Source organism: Oryctolagus cuniculus, chromosome 3, assembly GCF_051225735.1.
Source record: "Oryctolagus cuniculus isolate XC-2025 breed Fujian yellow rabbit chromosome 3, ASM5122573v1, whole genome shotgun sequence".
Lineage (NCBI taxonomy): Eukaryota > Metazoa > Chordata > Mammalia > Lagomorpha > Leporidae > Oryctolagus > Oryctolagus cuniculus.
Window position 1 is genome coordinate 11,532,209 of NC_142869.1, and position 24,204 is coordinate 11,556,412.

At 46.5% G+C, this 24,204-nt stretch overlaps 1 long non-coding RNA gene across 1 annotated transcript; it reads left to right on the forward strand.

Annotated features, from left to right (window-relative positions):
- The first annotated feature begins 1,924 nt into the window (after positions 1 to 1,924).
- LOC103348896 (uncharacterized) lies at positions 1,925 to 19,341 on the forward strand. Its single transcript, XR_016231405.1, has 4 exons — positions 1,925 to 2,022; positions 5,952 to 6,181; positions 8,048 to 8,200; positions 19,163 to 19,341. It is a non-coding gene; the product is annotated as an uncharacterized LOC103348896 (long non-coding RNA).
- The last annotated feature ends 4,863 nt before the right edge of the window (positions 19,342 to 24,204 follow it).

Here is a 24,204-nt window from a genome sequence, read left to right on the forward strand (position 1 = left end):
TATCTCTTACTCCGCCTCTCTGTAAAACTGCCTTTCAGATATAAATAAATAAATAGATAAATCTTTCAAAAAATGTTAAGAGTCATCAAATACCCCATCAACGTTCAAGATTTCTTCAGTTTGCTTGGATCCCCACCTTGCAGTTGGCTAAGAGAGCTCATAAAGTCTCCTTTATTCTGCAGGTTTCCCCTCCGTCTCTTTTTTCCTCCCTTGCAGCACATTCATCTTGGAAATCTAGCCTTTCTTCCTGCAGAGTTTCTCGCAGTCTCTTACTTAACATATCTCTCTGTCCTCCCTACTTTTCAAAAATTGGTAGTTGAATTTAATTCACTTGATTCAAAGTCAGTTTTTGGTTTTTTTTTTTTTTTTTGAAGGGAGCAAAATTTTGTTTGCTTTATGTTTTCCCACCAGCAGGCCCAGAATGGGGTGGGTGGGTAACTTTCTACGACATCCGTGGCAGTAATGACTGCAGTCTAGATTCACTCATTCATGAAGGGCTAGAGAATCGTGATACTCCAGTCCATCACGGCTTCAACATTTGTCAGCTGAAGTAGCTCTGTCTTTAAAGACTCATTTATTTGAAAGCAGAGCAAAGGGTATGGAGGTTGTGAGGGGAGAGAGACAGAGATCTTCCATCCACTGGTTCACTCCCCAAATGCTTTCAACAGCAAGGGTTAGGCCAGCCTGAAAGCAGGAGCCCAGAACTCCATCCTGGTCTCCCACATGGGTGGCAGGAACCCAAATGACTTGGGCCGTCATCATCTGCTGCTTCCCCAGACACATTAGCAGGAAGGTCGGAAGCAAAGCAGCCAGGATTTGAACCAGCACTCCACTATGGGATGCCAGCATCCCAAGTAGAGGCTTAATGCACTGTGCCACTACACAGCCCCTGAAATATTTCTATAAAGAAAAACCTGCCTTCATCCGCTATTTGGTACAGTTCATGTCAGAAAGAGAGAATACCTGTTTGTTTCATATCCTTTGTTCACAAATGAACAAAGCAGTATGTCATTTCATGTCACCCTTTAGTGGTGAGCAATATCTTTAAAATACCATTAAAAACTCAAGGATTTAAGTACATTTGATATGTCTCACATGCTCTGTGTTCACATTGTCTCATCACCAGCTGGTAAGAGCATGTTAAGGTTGACTGATTGCAAGTACTTTGATAAGACTCTTGATTTAAGTCGATGCAAGTTCTGCCAGCAAAGTAGTGGGCCAATGCTGGCATCCCATATGGGTGCCAGTTCATGTCCCGGCTGCTCCACTTCCAATCCAGCTCCCTGTGAATGGCCTGGGAAAGCACAGAACATGGCCCAAGTACTTGGGCCTCTGAGCCCATGTGGGAGACCCAGGTGAAGCTCCTGGCTCCTGGCTTCAGCCTGACACAGCCCTTCCTATTGTAATCATCTGGGGAATGAACCAGCAGATGGAAGATCTCTCTGTGTGTCTCTCCTCCCACTCTGGAACTCTGACTTTCAAATAAATAAGTATAAAAACAAATGAGAGCCCTGAAATGTCAACACAAGGTATACTTTCCAGCAGTCTCCTTTTTTTTTTGCCACAAATCATTAACATAAAATAATTGTACGTATTTATAGGGTGCAGTGTGATAATCAGATCCATGGTCACAGTGTGTAATGACAAGCAGTGTGATTTCCATTTCCTCTCCCTTAAACATTTACCATTTCTTTGAAGACATGCAGCCGTTTCTTATTGATTACTGACCAACGCACTTTCTGCTCAGCCAGTGACTTATTTTGCTTCTGTGTTTGCAACGCTCACTACACACTTGTTTGTCCTCGGGTTGTTCATGTCCCCACAGTGTATCATCTAAATAGTTCAAGAGTCGGGAAGCATGACGGCTGCACCTTGGACAAGCAGGTGAATGAGTGGTTGTGTCTTTACTGTGTTTTTGTTGTTGCAGAGAGTGGGGAGTAGGTATTTCCAAACTGCACGCCTGTGGGAAGACGTTCAAGTGAAGCCTGAGACGTTTTCTCCGGGTGCTTTCGACCTGCTGAGGTGTTGGCTTTTTTTTTCTTTTAGCAGTATATACAATATCAAAGTAGATTTATATTTTTGAAAGTCTCAAAGAGAGTTAGCTGTGTATCAAGCAAGACTGTTTATGTACTGTGATTTTCTTAACCCTCACAGCAATGTGGAAGGCGGTGTTATTATTCCCCATTTTATATATGAGCAAGTGAGGGCTCTGAGAAGCTGGCTTGCCTGTGGCCATGCTGGAAGTGAGGCATGAAGCCAGGATTCAAACCCAGGTGAGGCTGCCAGGCGTCCGTGTGTGCCTGCAGTGGCTGGACCCTAACCCTGATGGCTGGATTGGCAAAGCAGAAATCAGCTTAGAAGATACCAGCACTGTAGCCAGAGTGATCGTCTCAAAATGCAAATGTGATTCGGACATCCCTTGCTTGTGCCTTTCAGAGATGTCCCATTGCTGTTAGAAGACAGCGGCCTGGAAGGCCCAGATACATCCTCCTTCCTGCCCAGCGCGCCGGTTCTCTCCCGCCTGGCTGTGCCCCAGGCGCCTCAGGCCCTAACCTGAGTCTCCATCACTCTGCCCCAGCCCTGTTTCCTCTCAGTTTTTTTTTTTTTTTTAAATAGTCTCCTCTCTCCCGCCACAGGGCCTTGGCACATGGTATTTTAAATTTCCATAAAGAGTCTTCCACTTTTATCTCTTCCTCCCTCAGATTCAGTTTAATATCTGTTTTTCAGTGAGCCGTCCCTTCCCTCCCCTGCCTCACCCAGTGATGTGTGCTCCTGGCACCACAAACCTCTCCTGCGTAGCGCTTGCAGCTGTGGCCATGCACATTGCCTTGTGATTTAGGGTTAGGGTCCCTCGTCCGCCTGTGTGCTATAGGCCTCATCCAGAGAGGAAGCGGACATCATGTGCTCACTGTTATTGCTTTAGTGCTTAGCATTTAGAAGGCGGCTTAATAAATATTAGTTGAATGAATATATGAACATAGCAACAGGGAGCCAAAGAATTAAGCTTCCTTCATTCTTAGGCAGTGAGTTTAGCATTCTGTTTGTTGTCACTGCTGTTTTGGTTCTCAGAATGGCTACAGTTCTATCAAAGCTATAATAGTTGTGCTAAAGGAACTTGCAAATTTGGAAATCCAACTGCCAGTGGTAAGGATCTAAAACCTCCCTGAATGCCAGCTGCCTTGCTGAGAAGGCCTTTGCCTGTCTTATCACCAGGGTGAGTCAGAGAAAACGTCCTGAACAAACCCTGCTGTTTGGAGAGGCCCCGTGGATCGAGGGAGCAAGCGAGAGCCCAGATCATCCCAGGCCGCCCCACCCTCCACGCCTGTCGGCGAGTGCCAGAGAGGAGGCCTTTCCGTGTCAGCCCGAGAGCAAAGCAGGATGTCCAATAACAAATAGCATAGGATGGCTTCCTCCCTCGGAGTAGCTGAGTCACTGCAGAGGGCTTCTCCAAAACCGAGACTTGAGGCGCTGTCTCTGAGCTAGCTGCAGCCGTCAGAGACCCACTGAGAGCCACAGACAGCCGCTGCCTGACACACCCGCTTGTGCCCTGGTGGTCCTCGCCATCTGCAGTGTGCTCTGAGTCCTTTTTTTTTTTTTTAAGTTTAGTTTGTTTTTCTTTGAAAGGCACAGTGATGGAAAGACAGATTTTTTTATGCACTAGCTCATACCCTCAAATGCCTGTAACAAGCAGGGCTGGACCAGAGGGTAGCCAGGAGTCTGGAACTCAATCTAGATCTTCCACGTGGGCGATGGAGACTTGAGAGTGTGCGTCATCCCTTGTGCCGCCCAGGGTGCACACGAGCTGGAGCAGAGCAGGGCCTGAAACCCAGACATTCCATTCCACACAGAATGCGAGCGCCTTAACCACTTGGTCCCAGCAATGCCTGCCCCCGAGTTCAGAGTTTTAGTAAATCTTGGACTTCCCTACTGAATACCACAATTTGCCATGTTTTATTTGTGTACGTGTGCTTTACAAGCACTCATTTGTTAAGTTTATGTTTTAAAAATTGCCAAAGTTTGGGGAGGGGTTCAGCTTTGAACTTCTTTCCGTGTTTTCATGTTCTGGGATCCAGGAAAAAAAAAAAAAAAAAGGAAGTAGCCACAAACACGCTCTGACGCCAGCTGCCTTCTTCCTCAAGGCCCTGAACACCCACCTGTCGATTTCCATGGCCCCAGACCTCGGAGCACAGAGCCTCTCAAAGGTCCCCAGTCCTCCCTCGAGTGCCCAGTTTCAGCTGGATCATTGGCTCCTCTTTTTCCTCTGCCCCCCCTGATGCCTGAAGCTGGTTTTGATTCCAGAGAGGTGCTACCTAACAGCATTGCAGGAAAACTGGAGCCCTGGGTTTTCCATTTTGATTAACCTTCTTCCCTCCCCATGGCATGACTTGTCCAGGCTTTGGGCCAAGGAGCCAATGCTAAGTTTTATGGCCCATGTAGGCAATGCAAAAACAAAGTCATGTTGGCCCCATTAACTCCCTGAAGGCCTCAGCGGTTTCCCCGAGTGAATAATCACGCAGGACCTCAGGTATCAGGCAATGCGGAATCATGTGCAACTCGATTATTTTCCCCTTTCTCTTCTTTTGATAGCGCCTTCCTTTAACTGTGGTCTGATTATTTTTAACATTGCTTCCTGACTTATTTTTTAATTTGCAAGAAGTAGCAAGGCCAAAAAGGAAGAGTAGGGGAAACCCACAGCGAACAAGCGGTTAGTGCTTACTTCCTGGAAATGGTGTCGTTTCTGGGTACAAGGTGCAGAGGGAGCCCAGACTATAGAAACCAGACACCAGCACTGTCTGAGTCCCTCAACATCAGTGTCAGCGGCACTGCCAGGTGGTCCCCTTTGTCCTCCCTTGAGATGCCAGGAACAGCAGTGGCCCCAGGCATGCCTATGCAGCTGCCCTTGCCCTTAATGATCTGCTTATCTTCTACCTGCATTCATTTTCCACTGCCATTGGAGAGCTTTATTGCCATCAGCTGAACTCCGTCTGCTCAGAGAATGGGGACCAGGTCATAACCTTCTACATCCTGACCTTTCCTGGCCATAAGAGATGCCCCATCAATTGTGCCTGCTAATCAAGAGATCCAATCTCTGGCCATTCTGGACACCCTAAGTAATTGCAACCTGACTTGGGTTACTCATGTGTCAGAAAGCACTTTCTGGATTTTATAGGAAAACCCAAAGGTGCTGTCAGCCTTCCCTCCCTGCATGCATTCATTCACTCAGTGAGTATTTGCAGAGCACCTGCTAGCTGCCAGGCACTGTGATTCAGCAATCAACAGGACAAGCCTTGGCTTTTCCTGGAGTTTGTGTTCCCATGAGAGGGAGAACAGGCATGTTCATATTATGGACCATGTGATGCTGGGTGCTCAAATGGAAAAATGAAGCAGGGTTAGGGACTGTGGTGTGGAAGGAGAGGGTACTAATGGGTAAAGCAGGGGAAACTCTAGGAGTTGCACCTATCAGAAATCACAGGTAAAATGATCTGGCATGGAGACCCTACAGCCACACAACCTCCCTCCCTTGGCGGGCTCATGGCAGAATGAGGAATTCTGGTCCGCCCCCAGGCGCCTTCTGGAGAGCCTGAATCAATGTTCAGCAAGCCGGGGGAGAGAGAAAAGGCCCCTGCGTCTGCCGCAGTAAGAGAGTGCAGCGTAAGAAATGCTCCATTCACATTGTCAATGGAACCTTGTTCTTTGCCCATTGCTGAAAAGAGAAAGGAGATCTTCCCTTCTGGTTCAGGGGAAAGAAAGGGGCCCCTGTGGGGGCAGGAACCTGCTCTCTTTGGTGGAAAAGGAACACTCACGGGGGCTGGCTGAGCCACAGGAAAGGAAAATGAACCCCACGCACCAGCAATCCATTTGGGGTGGAGGAGTGGGAGGTCAGACGGAAGTATTTTAAGAGCGAGCCTCTTTGAAAAAACCCATGTCTTTCCTTCTGTGTTTCTCATGAGATGCCAGCAGATACTGAATGGCTTGTTGGACAACATGGGGTGAACCGAGCACAGAGGAACTCCCGGGAGTCCAGTTGTCTCAGTTCCCCCGGGGAGGAAGGCCGGTGCACAGGACTTCACTGGTGGTACCCCAGGAATGATGACTGCTCTTGCCTCGTCCTAAGCACCAGGCATCCTACAAAGCACTTGCAGCAAAGTAACCCGGTTCATCCTCACAGCAGCCTATGGAGGTAGAATTGATTGTTACACCCACTTTGTAGATGAAACAGCAAAGGCTCCTGAGTGGGGGCCTGGGGAGTGATGGTGCTGGCGTTTGAGTGCCAGGGGTTCACCTTCAGAGGCCACAATTCAACCTGTGCATTCAGCACTGCCTTCTCGCCTGGATCCTCCTCTCTCTGCTTATGACTCCATCCCGGCTCTAGGCAGGTGCTGCCGTACAGGTGTTGAGCTGACCCCAGGGAGGCCAACATTCTCCGCCCTCCCCCCTGCCCCCAACAAAAGAGGTTTGTGTAACGGAAGGTTTGTACCTTATCTGGTGCTACCCCACTCCCACGCCTTCAGGCTGTGCCCTTGGAAGGTTTGGTTCCACTCAAGAAGCTACTCAGAGGAGGGAAATTACCTGAGAAGTTACCCACTCCAGCCCCGCCCCCCCAGTGAAAACCCCTGAGGTATTCATTTAGTAACTCTCTAGACACGTGTGTCCAGCCCTAGAGCAACAAGGGGGCTGCAGGAGGGGAAAGCCCCTGGAGCACGTTTACAGGAACACAATCGGGCCATTTTCACCATCGGGACATCCTGACAGCCTCACCATTAGTCACTGGGCTACTAATGATTCAGAAGCCTACGGGTAGCATTGCATGGAAAAATAGAATCCAGGGTAGCGCTGCTGTCACTGCTCTGTGTGGTGCGTGTTCCTGTAAAGACACCACGTCAACCACAAGCGCAGCCAAGCTGCCATTTGCCAGAAGCTGCCGTAAGTCAATGCCTGATATGCAGCTACCCTTTGACCAGAGCATTGCTGCAGTTTGATTGGTTAAGGTCACTTGTGGTCAGAGAGGCAGGCGGTGATGTGCATGAGCAGCTGTCTTTAACTCGGCCCGTACGAATTTTTATTCAAGTAGCTATCTGGCTGTGTCCAGTCCAGTCGGCTCTGCACATGAAACCATCGTGTCTTCTTTGGGAGCAGGAGGACGTGTGAGTGCCATGCCTGCGTGTGTTCAAGAGACAGTGTCAGATTTTCTTTCCTCAGGCTGACTTCTCCACTTGCCCGCACGTGATGAGAGCAGAGCACAGTATTTATGAGCACAGCTGCTAAGCTACACAGTCTAGTTTCTAATGCTTTACCTCCACCAGAGCTCGAGCAGGGGACTTAATTGTTCTGTGCCTCAGTTTCCCCACCTGTAAAATAGGCATGATAATATCGCCTCCCTCATAAGGTTGCTATGATAATCAAGTGGTCTAATATACAAAAAGCACTTAAAACAGTGTTCAGCAGATAGCAAGCAGTCTGCAAGTATTAGCAATCATTCTTCCCTACAACCAATCCTGTCTGAGTAAGCTAGAAAAAATAATAATAGTGATAATTAATATTATTGTTCATATATTGATACATGTCATATACAGTAGATATAATAATATACAAGGGTACTTTGTAGACAAATGGAATTAAAAGACAAGTGTATTTTGGTACCAAAAAAATCACATGTATGACCGCATATATGAGGGGTCTTCATAAAGTCCCTGGGACATGCCTATTAAGAAAAAACTGGGCATGGGTTCAAAACATTTTTATACCAAAGCACACTTAGGTTTTCATTCCATTTTTCCACAAATTGTCTGAAGTATCTTTATGGATATACATCATAGCTGCTTATAGCTACATACCCTGTTATTTGATTCATTTTGTTTCTTCATATCCTAATACATGAATACACCTTTGCTATAGAAAAGCAATTGAAATGATGCAAATGTGGTGGGTTGCTGTATCCCCCAAACTTCACACTCACCAGGGACCTCAGGATGTGACTGTTTGGATATAAGATCTTTGAAGATGTATTTATTTGGGGATCTCAAGATGAAATCATCCTGTCTTCCAGTGGGTCCTCGATCCGATGACTGGTGGAGTCTTGGTATGAAGAGGAGGGGACACATGACTCCCAGGGAGAAAGACCATATGATGACAAAGGCAGACATTGAAGTTAAGCTACCGAAAGTCGACAAAGGCTGGAAGTCATCAGAAACTGGACAAGGCAAGGGAAGATTCTTTTTTTTTTTTTTGTCTATTCTTTTCCTCTTTTTTTTTTTAAGATTTATTTATTTGAAAGTCACAGTTACATAGAGAGAGAAGGAGAGGCAGAGAGAAAGAGGTCTTCCATCCACTTGTTCACTCCACAATTGGCCACAACAGCCTGTGCTGTGCTGATCCAAAGCCAGGAGCCAGGAGCTTCTTCAGGTCTCCAATGTGGGTGCAGGGGCCCAAGGACTTGGGCCATTTTCTACTGCTTTCCCAGGCCATCAGCAGGGAGCTGGATCAGAAGTGGAGCAGCCGAGACTCGAGCCAGTGCGCATATGGGATGCCGGCACTGCAAGTGGAGGCTTTACCCGCTACGCCACAGCACCAGTCCTGGGAAGATTACTTTCTAGAGCCTTCCAGGAGACAAAGAAGGGGGGAACAAGGACCTGCCTCTAGAACTGTGAGAGTAAATCCCAGTTGTTTTCAAAAACAGCCTAGTTTGCCATGTCTGCATGTCGGTTCTGGAAGACAGACGCAGCCAGTGAAGCCAGAGTGCTTCTGCACGGCACTCCTCATCCATGTCCCCTCTCCTAGCGCCTGTGTCACTTTGTTGTCTTTCCAGGCCTTTTCTCTGTATTCTGTGTGAACACCCAAGACAGTTGATGCATGTGGCTAATCTGTTTTCACTGCGGCTTTAATGGCAGCTGGGAGGCCAAGGGCCACAGCCAGCCAAAACAAGGCTGGCTGCTGCTGCTGCTGCTGCTGTCCCCACGAGACCCAGGGAGTATCTGTCTCCCATGAGGGTTGCCTTTTGATTCATGGTCATTAAAAGACAAGAAGTCCTCTAGAACCAAGTCTCCTGTTTCGTAACTCACAGGCTTCCAGGGTAACTCTGCCAAATTCTACTTCTTTCCTTACGGGGATTGCATTTTTGGTTGATGCTAGGCATCTTCTGCAGATCTAATTAATATGAATCCATTCTCTGGAAGGCCTGGAAGTTACCTTTTGAAGAGTGTTTTGCCACATCCTCCAGCTGTGAGGGTGATGCATGGTTATTGCTTACATGAAAAGGGATCTTAACATAAAAAGTTTCAAACTGAAAGAATATTAGAAATCATCTAAGACAATGACAGACAGACAGACATCAAGCTTCCATCCACTGATTCACTCCCCCAGATGGCCACAGTAGCCAGAGCTCAGTCATTAACTCCTGGAACTCCATCCTTGTCTCCCACATGAGTGGCAGGGGCTCAAGTACTGGGGCCATCATGTACTGCCTTCCCAGGTGCATTAGCAGGAAGCCAGGTTGGAAGTGGAGCAGCCAGGACTTGGAACCAGCACTTGGGTGTGTGACTCCTGTGTCACAAGTGGTGGCTTAACCCACTGTGCCGTGATGCACCCTCTCCCCTCCCCCAAAGCCAGTGACTCTGAACAACTTTGAGGTTACAACTCGGAGAATCTAACAAAAGATATCAACCAGCCTAATTCTACAGCAAATACATGAATTATTTCAGGCTTCTTTTCCCAGGTTAACATCCTCCTCATTTTACTGAGGAAAATGAGACATCTGGTGACAGGACTAGAGGAGGAAACCAGATTCTTCATGACCCATCATCTGCCCGAGATTCCATCTGTCTCAGTTTGAAGTCCCCATGTTGTCTGCAAGGGAGCCAGAAGTGGGGAGAGGGGCATCAGGGGAGGGAAGCCCTGAATTAAGATGGAGGCAGCCAGAGAAAGGGGAGAGTCCAGCACCTCGACCTCACTCACAGATGACGGGGAGGTTCCTGGGGCCTGGTGCTCTCCCATTCTCCACCAAGGCCAGAGAAGAGAAAACAGTGTTTTGATAAAGCAACCAGGGCCAGCACTGTGGCTCACTTGGTTAATCCTCCGTCTGCGGCGCCAGCATCCCATATGGGCACTGGCTTCTAGTCCCGGTTGTTCCTCTTCCAGTCCAGCTCTCTGCTGTGGCCCGGCAGGGAAGTGGAGGATGGCCCAAGTGCTTGGGCCCCTGCACCACATGGGAGACCAGGAGGAAGCACCTGGCTCCTGGCTTTGCATCGGTGCAGTGCCAGCCATGCGGCCATTTGGGGAGTGAACCAATGGAAGAAAGACCTTTCTTTCTGTCTCTCTCTCACTGTCTAAAACGCTACCTGTCAAAAAAAAAAAAAAAAAAAAGATTCGATAAAGCAACCAGGCCTTGGGTAATACAAGCAGAATTCCTTTAAGTAACAATCTGCCTTTCTGGAAGGATTTTCCATCATGTCCTCTTCAACCCTCTTGAAGACAGAGTGGCATCTCCTCTTGCTAAGGCAGCCTGAGCGAGGACAGATGTGAAGGCGAGAGGATTGACTCGTGAGGGGAATGTTATGTTCCTGGCTGTGTGCACCACTGCTGCTGCCTGGGACGGGAGTAGCACCCGCCCCTATTGTGCCATTCTACCCCACACCAGGTGTGGCCTCGGAATCCTGTACGACTAACTGCTGGCTCCAGAAGTTACTCCGCAGGATCGCACTTGGCACTGAGACTTGCACTCTGCTCACCATCCTGTAGCTAAGTGACCTTCTGACATTGCTTCTGGTCTCTTGTGATTGGCTATTTCCCTCTAGTCCCATTTACATTTTCAGATGGCTTTACTTGCTTCAGCAGAGGCCTAGAGACCTCTCTTTCTAGGGCAGTAATCTCTCCTAGGATTTCTTTGAATAGCTCTACTCCTACATTCTCAGCCAGTCATGTGAAATAATTAAGGAGCACTAAGTCTTCTTGCTTCTACCTTAGGTTTACATAGTCTGTGAAGACAGTTCTTCGCTGAGTCTACTGCTGCCCTTAGGTCTTGCGTCTTCAGCTTTTGATCCCCTCTTATGCATCAATGAATGAATCAATGAATCTCTCTCTCCCTCCAACCTCCCTGCCACCCCCAGACTATATCCCTAATATTAATCCCTCTGGAAAAGAAAAAAAAAAGACTCACACAAGTCTAAGCTGCATTGTGACAGTTCAAAAACAACAACAGTAAAGGAAGGTGTGGTATATTGCGTCATGTCCCTCTAAATATCAATGAATACGTGCCCTATCTATTACATCAACAGAGACAATGAGTTACAGGGCTTCTGCCCACCCCGTTTGCTGAGTCCATTCTTTGCTTGCGTCAGCCAGCATTTCAAAATCACTTCTGGAACTTTCCAACTTGGGTTTGTCTCACTGTCCCCTGATGCGGTGATTTATCTTCTGTGACACACTGCACTGCCCCCAAGGGAACTACCAAGGGAGCTCATAAGGAACAGTGAGCTGGGACCCCTGCAGTCAGTGTCGGGGCGGAGCTGAGGTTCTGTGCAAGAGACACAGTCCACGGGAGTGACTGCACAGGAGGTTGTTCTCTGTTTTGTTTTCTATTCTGTCTGGCTTAAAACAATGGGAGCCAAAGAAGATTTTTTTTTCTTCTTAACATTTGCTGATGTGACTTTGAGAGTAGTAATTTAATTCTCCCTTCCTCCACAATGATCCCCACCCCCAACACTGTCCATTCTTAGCCCAGTACTAGAGGCGTCCCTTTAAACATTGATGATGCCATGACACTACTCCAGTTCCTGCAATGTCTTAACCCACCCAGCACGTCTGTCCTCCTCTCCTACAAGGCTCTCCCTCTCTCCCTGTCTCCAGCCACTCTGATTGACCTTATTACCACATCAGGAACATGCCAGGAGCTCCAGCTGCTGCCTCGCTTTAAGCCAGATACTGGCTTGGCTGCCTCCTTCGTGTCTCTCCATCTCAATTTCTCAATTGACCCTATTTAAAATGGCAGTCTCCCCCTTCCCCTCCCCAGCCGCACACACACACATAGCAGCTCTTCATACTCTTTCTCTTGTGCTACTTTTTGTTTTCTCCAGAGCAGTGATGTACTTCCTACATACTGTAGAATTCCCTTACTTACACTGTTTATTGTGGATTACCTAACCTCCCTATGAGACTGTAAGCTCCAGGAGGACAGGAATCTTTGTCTGCTTTCTCACTAATGTATTCCAAGTGTCCTGAGTATTTCCAGGTACTTCATAAAGCTGCTCAGTTAATATTTGATAAATAAATGGCTGGATGAGTGGTGGAAGGAAGGAAGGAAGGAAGGAAGGAACAAAGCCTTTGTTCTGGGTTCACTGTTGATCAGTAGCAAGAATATTACCTTTAAAGGGTTTCTGGGGGCTGGTGTGGGGGGTGCTGGCATTGTGGCACAGCAGGTTAAGGCGCTACCTGCAATGCTGGCATCCCATACGGGCACCGGTTCAAGTTCCAGCTGCTTCTCTTCTCATCCACCTTCCTGCTAATGTGCCTGAGAAATCAGCAGAAGATGACCCAAGTTCTTGGGGCCCTGTCCCCATGTGGGAGACCCAGATGAAGCTCCTAGCTTTGGCATGACCCAGTCTTGGCTGTTGCAGCCATTTGGGGAGTGAGCCAGTAGACGGAAGAGATCTCTTTCTCTCTCTCTCTCTCTCTCTCTCTCTCTCTCTGTAACTCTGCCTTTCAAATAAATAAAAAAAAATTTAAAAAGAGTTTCTGAAGAAAGGAAATGAGGAAAAAACAAAGTAGAAAATGCTAAACACAAGAGTTAGGTAGCATTTACTTGTAATGTATACTCATTGATGTTTTTCACTATTTTAATGGAACAAAACTTGAAGCAGGTAATTTTTTTATAAAACAGTATTAAAAAAAAAAAAAGGAAGGAAGAGAAAAGAGGTTATAGCAGTTCTTTTGGTCTTCCTGGCAAAATGAACAGTTGCCTGGACTACTCTAAGAGCACATTAGGTTCCACTTGATTGGATGACCAGCGTAGGAAAGAGAAATATATATACAAGGAAGTTAATTAAAAATGATAGATATTTTGTCAAAAGAGTCTTTTGTGCTTGAGTGATGGAATAATTTATGCTAACTACCTTTTAGGGACTAATTTTGCATGCAGAGGTGTGCTCATGTGATTAGAAGCCTAAAAGCCTTAGTGAGACATGTTCTTTGGACTGCTAATGAAATGACACACCCAGGGGGTCACACTAAGGCAATGTAATGCATTATCATTGAATAACCATCATCCCATCCAATTAACTTTCGCAGAGGAGGCAACCTTGAATTGAAATGCTGACAACATGGGGCTGTGTAAAGACCTAATGATTCCATCAAAGGGAAAGCGTGACATTGAGGCCTGACAACACTGTGTCAGTAAAACTCAGAATTTGAGAGAAGAGAGGAAATCTCTTACAAAATAACACTACAAACTACATGTAGTCTTTACACTTCCTGGGGGAAATGTGCTTTTTCATTGCTGTTTGTATTCTAAAAACTGAAGGGTGTTTGTTGTTTCCTCCAACGTGCTTTGCAGAATGGCTTTTCAGAATCTGGGTGCTGAAGTGATTCATTAAACATGCACACAATGACATTCTACTGTGCAGGCCTGAAAAAGATTGCAAGTCTAACCTTTTAGAAGAAGTGCACAGTAATTGCTGAGACCTGATGAGAGGTGACACCAAATGAGAGCTGTTCTAGAAAGGGCCAAAGGTCGGCAGCACTTTGTGGACAGAGAAAGGGATGACCTTGGTGTCTTGGACAAGATATCCTCCCAAGAAAAACCGGGCCACGTGTCAAAATCTGACCTGGATTTGCAAAGTCAAGCACCCTCCTTCTTCCTGCCTGTGCAGTCAACAGGCATTAACCGGGGCTCAGTGGCAGGCCACATACTCTGATCTCCCTATAGCCTGCAACTCGGTCTCTCTGGCCTTTTCATCCTTCACGGTTTCCCATCACAAAGGGCTTCTTTCTGACTGTGTCTCTTTTTTTCTGCTTTTGATACTGCTTCATCTTGGGAGAGGAAGATACTAAGGGGAAGCTCCCAGGTTTGTCATTGCTCTAATCTGCTTCTATAATGCCTCTGTTTGCCCTCTGCCCCATTCTTCTTAGCCCCCAGCCACCTGCCTTGTTCTAAGTGATGGTTATGAGCTGACGCTCAGGAAACAGACTCCTAGGGCCTGGCCCTGGCTGTGTTCTGAACCATGTGCAGGACTTTGCATTAGTCAGTTCAGCTCTCTGTGCCTCAATCTTCACATTTGCAAAATGGGTATGTTGCACTAACTGTGTTTGGTATTAAATGAGATAACATAGACAAAGTGCCTTGAACAGTGTGTAGTACTTACAGGTTATTTCTTCAGGTGCAGAAATAAATTTATCCATCAAGCCTCCAGTCAGATTCTAAATCTTCTGTGTAGCCTTTCCAGTCAGATATAATGGTTTTTTCTCATTAACTTGAATTCTGGTAACTCTGCATTAGCACTTGTCTTATTCCTTGGAAAAGTAGCATTTTCTGAGCAACTGGAAATAGACAGTGGGCTCAATGGTTTGCCCAGGTTATCTCATTTTGTCTTGAAAAATAGGTGTATTCAGTTATTTTTACTATAGCAAAATGCTGGAGGCAAGCTATTTTATAAAGAGAGGGAGAGAGGCCGGCGCCGCGGCTCAATAGGCTAATCCTCTGCCTGCGGCACTGGCACACCGGGTTCTAGTCCCGATCAGGGCGCCGGATTCTGTCCTGGTTGCCCTTCTTCCAGGCCAGCTCTCTGCTGTGGCCAGGGAGTGCAGTGGAGGATGGCCCAAGTCTTTGGGCCCTGCACCCGCATGGGAGACCAGGAGAAGCACCTGGCTCCTGCCATCGGATCAGCACGGTGCGCTGACCACAGCAACCATTGGAGGGTGAACCAACGGTAAAGGAAGACCTTTCTCTCTGTCTCTCTCTCACTGTCCACTCTGCCTGTCAAAAAAAAAAAAAAAAAGAGAGAGAGAGAGAAAGAGATTTAGCTCACAGTTTGGGGGCCTGGAGGTCCAAAGAGTAAGGCACAGACTCATGAGGGCCCCTTGGCTGCATCACCTCATGGCAAATGGCAGATGGCATGGGCCGGAACCCCATTGGACAATGCAGTCATCTGCCAAGCTAGGAAGGAAAGGGAGAGGGTGGTGGGGGAAAAGAGTTTTTTTTTTCTTTTATACAACCTCTTGCAGGAACTACCAAGTGGTTTCACAAGAACCAAGTACCTCCCACTAAACCCACACTTATTTTTTTCAAATTTTTTAAATTTATTTTCTTTTATTTGAAAGGCAGACCAACAGAGAGAGAAAAGACTTGTCCATGGGTTCACTCCCCAAATGCCCACAACAGCTGGGACTAGACCAGGCCAAAGCCAGGAGCCAGGAACTCCGTCTGTTTCTCCGGTTTGAGCTGCAATACTTGAGCCACCACCTGCTGCTTCCCAGGGAGCTCATTACCAAGAAGCTGGGTCACAGGCAGAGGCAGGACTGGACCCCAGACACTCTAATATGGGATGCAGGCATCCAAGGCAGCATCTTCAAGCTGCTGTGCCACAATTGCCACAATGCCCACCCTGCCCCTGCCCCCTTTTTTTTATTTTTATTTATTTATTTGAAAGGCAGATGGGAGTGGGGAAAAACAGTTCTTTCATTCACTGGTTCACTCCCCAAACAGCTTCAGTGGCCAGAGATGGGCCAGGATGAAGCCAGAAGCCTGGGACCCCATCCATTTCTCCTACATGGGCAGCAGGGGCCTAAGTGTCTAGGTCATCATCCACCGCCTTCCCGGGTGCATTAGCAGGAAGCTAGATCAGAAGCAGAGCAGCCAGGAATCCAGCCAGCTCTCTGATACGGGATGCTAGCATTGCAAGTGATGGCTGTGTCACAATGCCAGCCCCTACATATTGATTTGGAACAAATTGCTATTGTGGTATCTGAGCATGGTGATACAATAAGAAGAGTGGGTATTGATATGATGCTGTATACTTTTCAGCACATTTTCACATGCATTATCTCATTAAAACCTAACAACATGGGCCAATGCTGTGACACAGCAGGTTAAAGCCCTGGCCTGCAGGGCCAGCATCCCATATTTTGAGTCTCAGCTGCTCCACTTCCAGTGCAGCTCCCTGCTAATGCACCTGGGAAAGCAGCAGAAGATGGCCCAAGTCCTTGAGCTCCTGCACTCATGTGAGAGACTTGGAAGAAGCTCCTGTCTCCTGGCTTCAGATCTGCTCAGCTCCGACCATTGTGGCCAGCTGAGGAGTGAACCAGCAGATAGAAGACCTCTCTCTGTCCCTACCTCTCTCTGTAACTCTGCCTTTCAAATAAATTAAATAAATCATTTAAAAATCTAACATCAGTTTGAGGAGATATGAATTATTATTGTCTCCATTTTCCAAATAGGAGACTGAGAAGCAGATAGGTTAATTAGCTTTTCCTAAACCAAACTGCCAGTAGTGACAGCAAGGATGCAAATCCAGGTTATTTCTATGTGCTGTCCAATAAATCACCATTGCCTTTTGCCCAATACCCTCTGAGATCCAGTGAAAGACATAATGTCTTGACAGCAAATCTGTGTGAATATCAAATACTGCAAAAGATGCAGTGACCACAAGCTAGCAGGAAACATGAAGCTGTTTTGCCAGCATTCAGTTCTTCCAAAGGAGGAAGGCAAAGAGATCCAGAGCCAGGCCAGGTTCACAAATTCTAATTCTCTGTGTGTGAGAGAAAATATTCAGCTCAAATGGTTCCTTTCATCAAAATGTGGCTTCATACTCCTATAAAGTAATGAGCCAATAGGGTTTAAGGAGCTCTAAATGTTAACCATCCTCATTTGCAAGAGTTCATTTCTGGTGCATTCTTTCTTGTCTTTTTCAGAAAGGTCAGGTGTAGCGTCGTTTCAACATCTCTTTGGCAGTGATCCCTACAAAGGGGTTGGACCAGCTGATGAAATCCTTTTTATGTTTCTAAATGTAAAAGAGTAGGTTAATACAGTAGAGGGGAAAAAACAAAAGAATGGCTGCGCCCTTGGTACCTTGCCCCCATTCTGTAAGCAGCCAGTGTTTTCCTGGGAGTTTGATCACTGAAGATATGTAGAAAGATACGTGAGCAGACATGCTGACACGCGTTTGCAAAGGGAAAGATTGCGACATCAGTCCAGGGAGTTGATCTGTAACTGGCCCCTGCCTTTCTTCACCTAGAACTATTGCTGGGGTTGAAGAGCAGCTTAGCTGCATTATCTCCTGCTCCAGATGACACACTCAGGGGAGAACAAATATCAGAACAGACATGATACCTAATGGGTCATTTATTTAACATGTTATCAGCTGAACTCAGTGTTCAAAGTCCTAAGTCATGCAATGTGGGGCATGGAGCAAGGAACCAGATGAGGATCTTTTCCTGCAAAGGGTTTTCTGTACAGCAGGAAGGGAAACATGAACGATCCTGAAACAAGACAGAAAGTGGAGTGTCACACGAGCGGTGAGATTATGTTCTAAGGCAGTTTGTGGGAAGGCACGGTTCCCTGTCTAGAAGGATAGGGAACAGGAGACTTGATGGCAGTTACAAAGGGCAGCATTTGGGGGGCACGTGGTCCTGGGAGGAAAGAACATCACTGCAGAGGAAATCGCCTGAGCTAAGGCTGGTAGTGCAGAAATAGAAGGGCTGGACACAAAATGGAGAATTGAGTCTCTTTGTAGCATAGGATGCTTGAAAGTCAGGTTATTCTTGGTCTTCAACTTTGCACACCAGCTTCTGGTAATGAAGTTTAAAAAACGTTACAAAGAGTTTCTTTCAATAAAGAGAACTTCTGATAAATTGCCCAGTCATGGATCTGACCCCACTCAGCTCTCCTGGCACAGATGTTTTCATACACAGAAAGCCATGTGGCCCTGTAGCCGGTGGGCCAGCATCACCACCATGAAGCAGTCCGTGAACTACTCTTTAACTTTGACAGCTCGAGCTCTGTCCTTGATTGGCAACCTGGAAAGTCCTTCAAGCTACAGAGAAGCTAGCAAAAGCCATTCTTCTAAGGCACCTGCTTCATTTCAGATGTTTAACTGAACATTCCCAGGTTGCGCTACTTCTGCTGATCCAACCACAGCTAACGCTTTATTTCACAATCCAGATGTGTTGATTCACCTTTTCTTATGTGTGTGAACACTGTCAGAGAAAAGAAAAGGAAAAAAGAAGGAAAGAGAGAGGAAAGGGGCGGGGAGGGGGGAGGAACCTTTTTGTACCCGAGTCTCAGTGTCTACATTGCATAATTCAGTTAAATCTAGGAATCATAGGGTGCTATCTTTCCCAAATAGGAGATATGCAAGGAGTTTACTGCCAAGTTGAATATGTAGATTTAAATGGCTGTGATTTTTAAGCCACCTGGTAGCATATTTCAAGACTCCTTTGTGGCGATGACTTAGCTGCAGCTACATCTGATAGCATACTGGACTTGGACACAATAAAAAGACTGATTTTTTACTCTGCCTTGAATCACTGGAGTCTTCTACCTTATGACAAATGTACAGTGCAGCGTTATATCTGCTTCAGGCTACTAACGGGAAAAAAAAATCATCTTTCTTAGGGGAATTTGACCCTGTTCCCATTGTTTTCTCAGCATGTTTTCAGAGTCAGCGCATTGATTATGCTGTCACTAGCCAGAACCCTGAGACGGGAAGAGATCTATTGGATCACCTGTGTCCAGAACTGGAGCAGCCCCATGCCTCCCCAGAGAGAGCGTGACAAGGCCATCTTAGGCACACGAGCAAGGGAGAAATTCGAGCCCTGCAAGATTTTACTCTGCTAGAGTTGTCAACTTCTGCAGGTTTCTGAACTTACTCTGAGAGAGACGCTGCTGCATCTAGGGTAGGGGTTCTCAAGCAGGCGGGGGCAGTTTTGGCCACTCCGGGGATGCTTGGCAATGTCGGGGTCATTTCTGTATGTCACAGCTTGGAGAAAGGAGGCGCTAGGGAGTCGCGGCCAGGGTTGCTGCTGTAGAGCCTACATTGCAGGATGACCTCTTGACCCCCAGCAAAGACTTATCCAGTCTGAAATGTCAGTGGTACAGAGGTCAAGAACCCTCATTTAAATCTTTTCTTTTCTCTCTCTCTCGCTCTCTCTCTTTTTTTTTTTTTTTGTCTCGCTGCAGAACTATTCATTCAGCTCCAAACAAAAAAGGCCTCTTGAGAACTTCATGGCTCCGAAGAGCACACCCTGTTTGGAAATTAACTATTTCAAATGAAACTCCTCCTAATTCTACTTAGTCCCAAAATAAGTATTAACAATAAAATAAGGAGAGAAATCAGCTTTTCTGCTGATTTCAAGATTTAGGCTGTGTTGACTTTAATAAGGCTTCCCATCAAATGATGTTCTAGGGAATTAAGGGAAAGGAACCATTAAATGCGTAAGAAAAGAGGAACCATCATATTTTCCCTAATCGTTAGAGCCCTATTGTTAATCAGAAGATTATATTTTTGTTTCTATATATCCTTTTAAAAAAAGATGTATTTAGGCTGGCGCCGCGGCTCAGTAGGCACCCCAGGTTCAAGTCCCAGTCAGGGTGCCAGATTCTGTTCCGGTTGCCCCTCTTCCAGGCCAGCTGTCTGCTGTGGCCAGGGAGTGCAGTGGAGGATGGCCCAAGTGCTTGGGCCCTGCACCCTCATGGGAGATCAGGAGAAGCACCTGGCTCCTGGCTTCGGATCAGCACGGTGTGCTGGCCACAGCACGCCGACCACAGCGGCCATTGGAGGGTGAACCAATGATAAAGGAAGACCTTTCTCTCTGTCTCTCTCTCTCTCACTGTCCACTCTGCCTGTAAAAAAAAAAAAAAAAAGATGCACTTATTTATTTGGAAGTCAGAGTTACAGAGAGAGAGAGAGACAGAGGAGGAGAGAGGAGAGAGAGAGAGAACCTGTATCCACTGGTTTACTCTCCAAATGGCTGCAATGGCCAATGGCCAGGCCTGGGCCAGGCTGAAGCCAGAAGCCAGGAACTTTATCCTGGTCTGCCATGTGGATGTAGAGGCCCAAGTACTTAGGCCATCTTCCACTGTTTTCCCAGGTGCATTAGTAAGGAGCTGGATCCGAAGTGGAGCAGCTGGGACTCAAACCAGAGCCCATGTGGGATGCTGGCACTGCAGGCAGCAGCTTAACCTATTACACCACTATGCCGGACTCTCTACATATGCTTCAAGTAGAAGTTTGTAAGTGCAGAACAGATGTTTAAGTTCAAACTCTAAGTGAAAAACCTTTGGTAACAAATATCTGAAGAGAATTCAGTATACACCCCCCAAACACACCTACCATTCATTCTTTTTAGGAAGTAAAGAAAGGAAAAGAGAATATATGGTAGGATGGAGGAATAGAAGAAAGGAGGAGAGAGGAGAGGAAAAGGGAGGCAAGGACAATAGGAGAGGGAGAGAAGTAAACCCAGACTTTTATCTCTGCACCTTTAAAAGGCCCTTGGGTGACAAAAGCTTCCTGGTTGGCAAATATATACCCAGTTTTCTGTGAAATTCTGTACTGGCCTTAGTCCCATCTATAATACAGATTTCAGTGCCAACAGTCAGGAGAAAGTGGGTAAGGCAATTTGTTTTATGAACTTCTGTCAAAATACTAGCATCAAAAGTAAGCAGTATGGGGCCAGTGCTGTGGCACAGCAGGCTAAAGCCCTGGCCGGAAGCACCAGCATCCCTTATGGGCACCAGTTCTAGTCCCAGCTGCTGCTCTTCCAATCCAGCTCTCTGCTATGGCCTGGGAAACCAGCAGAAGATGGCCCAAGTCCTTGGGCCCCTGCACCCCTGTGGAAGACCCAGAGAAAGCTCCTGGCTCCTGGCGTTAGATCGGCGCAGCTCTGGCCTTTGCAGCCACGTGGGGAGTGAACCAGCAGGTGGAAGACCTCTCTCTCTCTATCTCTACCTCACTTTGTAACTCTGTCTTTCAAATACACAAAATAAATTAAAAAAAAAAAAGTAAGCAGTAATTGCAAATGCATGAGCTTGAGGTTATCACATCATAGTATTTTTGCTTGTGTCTAGTTGTTTCTTACTCTAATGTGAATTAATATTTTCAAAGACCTAAGTGTTGTTAGAAATGATAGGTTAGCACAGACTTTTTGGAAGTGTGAGCAGCAGCCCGAATCCACAGAGAATCCTTGTTAAATACAAGTAGGTGGAGTCTTTAAAAAAAAAAAAAACTCTTTGATAGTATCAGAATACTGCTTGTACATTTGAAATATTACATACATTTGCTCTAACCCATTGAAGAATTATCTCTTCATTGAAATCTCTTAAAACAATGTTTTGTTTTTTAATTTTTCATTTTATTTGAAAGGTAAAGAAACACACAAAGAGACAGAGAGAGATCTTCCATCTACTGGTTCCCTCCCCAAATGCCTGCAAGAGATGGGACGGGGCTGGGCCAACACCAGGAGCCTGGAACTCCATCTGGGTCTCCCAGGTGGGTGACGGGAACCCTAGTACTTAAGCCATAATCGGCTGCCTCCCAGGGTGCCACTAGCAGGAAGCATGGGTCAGAAGCAGAATCTAAACGTGAACCAGGCACTCCAATATAACCTTGATTACAACATTCATTTCTTCACTGCACCACCCCCTGCCTACTCCCCGCCCCCCACCGCACACACCAGCAGAGTCAAGGTTGGACCTTCCGCTCTACTGAGCTAATCTGAATTAAAATCTGTCACTTGTGTTCAGTCACAGTGCTTGCATTTCCTAATGAGCTGCATCTGATCTCCGGGCATTTCTTGGGGCTGTTTATGAGAACGGAACAGCCAAGGCGACTTGGTGGTGTCATTTAGGACGGTGAGCATCTGTAGAAAGCTTACTTTTGAGAATGTCTCTCGGTCCCTTCCTTCACCCACGTTGCTCTGTGACCGAGTGAGGCTGCTGAGGATAACCGAGACCTGAATTCTTCACAGAAAAGACATCAGCACTGCACGCAGCAGAACAAAGATCTGGTAAGTCAGGCCCAGACTTTCCCTTCCAACTGAGGAAACAATTGATAAACTCCTTGACTCGTGATAAACACCTGATACATGCAAAAGTGCCTACTACATAGAACGGTAGAAGTAAAATTTTCTTCTCCACCTGCCCAGCAACAAGTCCCACTGCTCAGAAGCAAGCACTATTAATAGTCCCTCATGTGTTCTCTTAGAAATTTTCAGAGAAGAGAATAGAGGAAAAATTATTTTTTTTCTGTGCCCCAATTTCCTTTTTTTTTTTCCCCAGAGCTCACAGTACTACATATCACCATTGAATCTTTACCAGGCCAGTCCCATAAATATCTCAAGCTATTCCACATAAGCTAGACAATTTGAAAAAGTAAGAGATGGTGATTACTGTTAGCAACAGACTAAATAATGCCTCCCCCAGCCTGCAAAGATTTCTCTTTATGTCTGTAGGCTTTTCATCCAAGTTCTCAAGTTCATTTTGAATTTTGCACTGGTGTTTCTGTAGTCAAAAAGGGGACTGCTTTTATTAAAATTAAGTAGGGGCTTAAAACCCCATTGATCCTGCAAATTCCTGGGGACTGCATGATGAGGGTGCCCATTGGCCTGCCACAGAACTGAATGTGCTGCTCTTACATTCTCAAGTATTGTGTTGCTTCAAGGTACTGTACCCTCACTGCTCTTCTTAAATCCTGAAATGGGACTGTGTCACTCACTCCCCTGGCCTGTCTTCCCGCCCAGCTTCCTACTCTCCCTGGACATGCAGAAGAGTGTCTCTTTCCTTTCCTTGACTTCAGGTCAACCCAGAATAGGAAACCCCAGGTAACCACCTCATTAATAGAAGCAAAACTGAGTGAATTTGGGAGGGAGGTCAGGAAGAGCTTCGTGATTCACCACGTCTCCACCTCCCCAGCCCCAGCTTGTTCGGGCAACCACCCCTTCTCCAGACAACGCTCAGCCCCTCAGGAGCAGGGCATCCCTCGGATGAGAACGAAGCTTGCTTGATCTATGGGGGAGTCCATCCCTGCTGCGAGCACCTGGGCCAGCAATGGGCCTGTGAGCCCCGGGAATCCCGGGGGCATCTACTCATGCTAAGGAGAAAACAGAATAAACAGAGGGTCTTTTGTGGGGTGGGCTTTTGGTACAGTGGTTAGGAAGCCACTTGGTATGCCTGTATCTCATATCAGACTGCCTAGGTTCAAGTCCAGGCTCTGCTTCTGGTTCCAGCTTCCTGTTAATGCAGACCCTAGAGGGAGGCAACAGGTGATGACGACTCCAGTAGTGGGGCCCTGCCACCAACATGGAAGACCCAAATAACTTCAGCCTTACCCTGCCCTAGCTGTTGTGGGGATTTAGAAAGTGAATTGGCCAATGGAAGAGTGAGCTCGCTCGCTCTCTCTCTCTCTCTCTCTGCCTTTCAAATAAACACATATAAATAAATAAAAATTCTAAAAAGAGAGAGAGGGTCCAGCAAGGTTATGAGGCCCAGAACTTGATGATGTTCACCAGCAGGTGAAGCCAGCCTCCAGGGGAATGCCAAGCCAGTGCAGTGGCCTCTGGGCTCGGTCAACCCTGACTGTAACCTATCAGCTCCCTGGTCTGTGAACCAGGCCAGTCTCTCATTTAGAAACCAGTTAAGTTCAATATCTGTTACTCAACACCACAAGCATTCTAAATGATTGAAAGATAAGCAAGCTTCAAAGGGACAAAACCAATCTCCTCTCCACAAACCACATTTTGTCCCCTTGGGCAAAGAAACTGCCTTGTGAAAAGGCACGCTGTGGGTGCTTTTCAATATCCTTATGGCTCCTTGCATTTCTATAACATACCATGTAATTGTTTGGCTTGCATTTTTTTTCTGTATGGAATGAAGACTCAAATTGTGTGTTTTTTTTCTTTTCTTTCTAATTTAGAGCCCTCAGACATAGCTAAGTATACAATAATAACAGCATCATAAGAATAACAGTTGCATGCAAAGCCCTGGACTATACAGGAGAGTGAGGGAAAGAAATGTAAAGAAAAATGAGCAAGGCATAGCTGTACATAAAACACTCTCATTCTGATTGTACCTCCCTAGAATCTCAAAGAAAGAGCAATTAATGTTTTTACTTGACAGTAGCCTTGAGTGGAGGAAACATTTGACCTGAGTCTTGAGGCTTTTTAGGAAATTATTTTTAAGATTTATTTTATTTATTTTAAAGGCAGAGTGATGGGGGGTGCACAGAG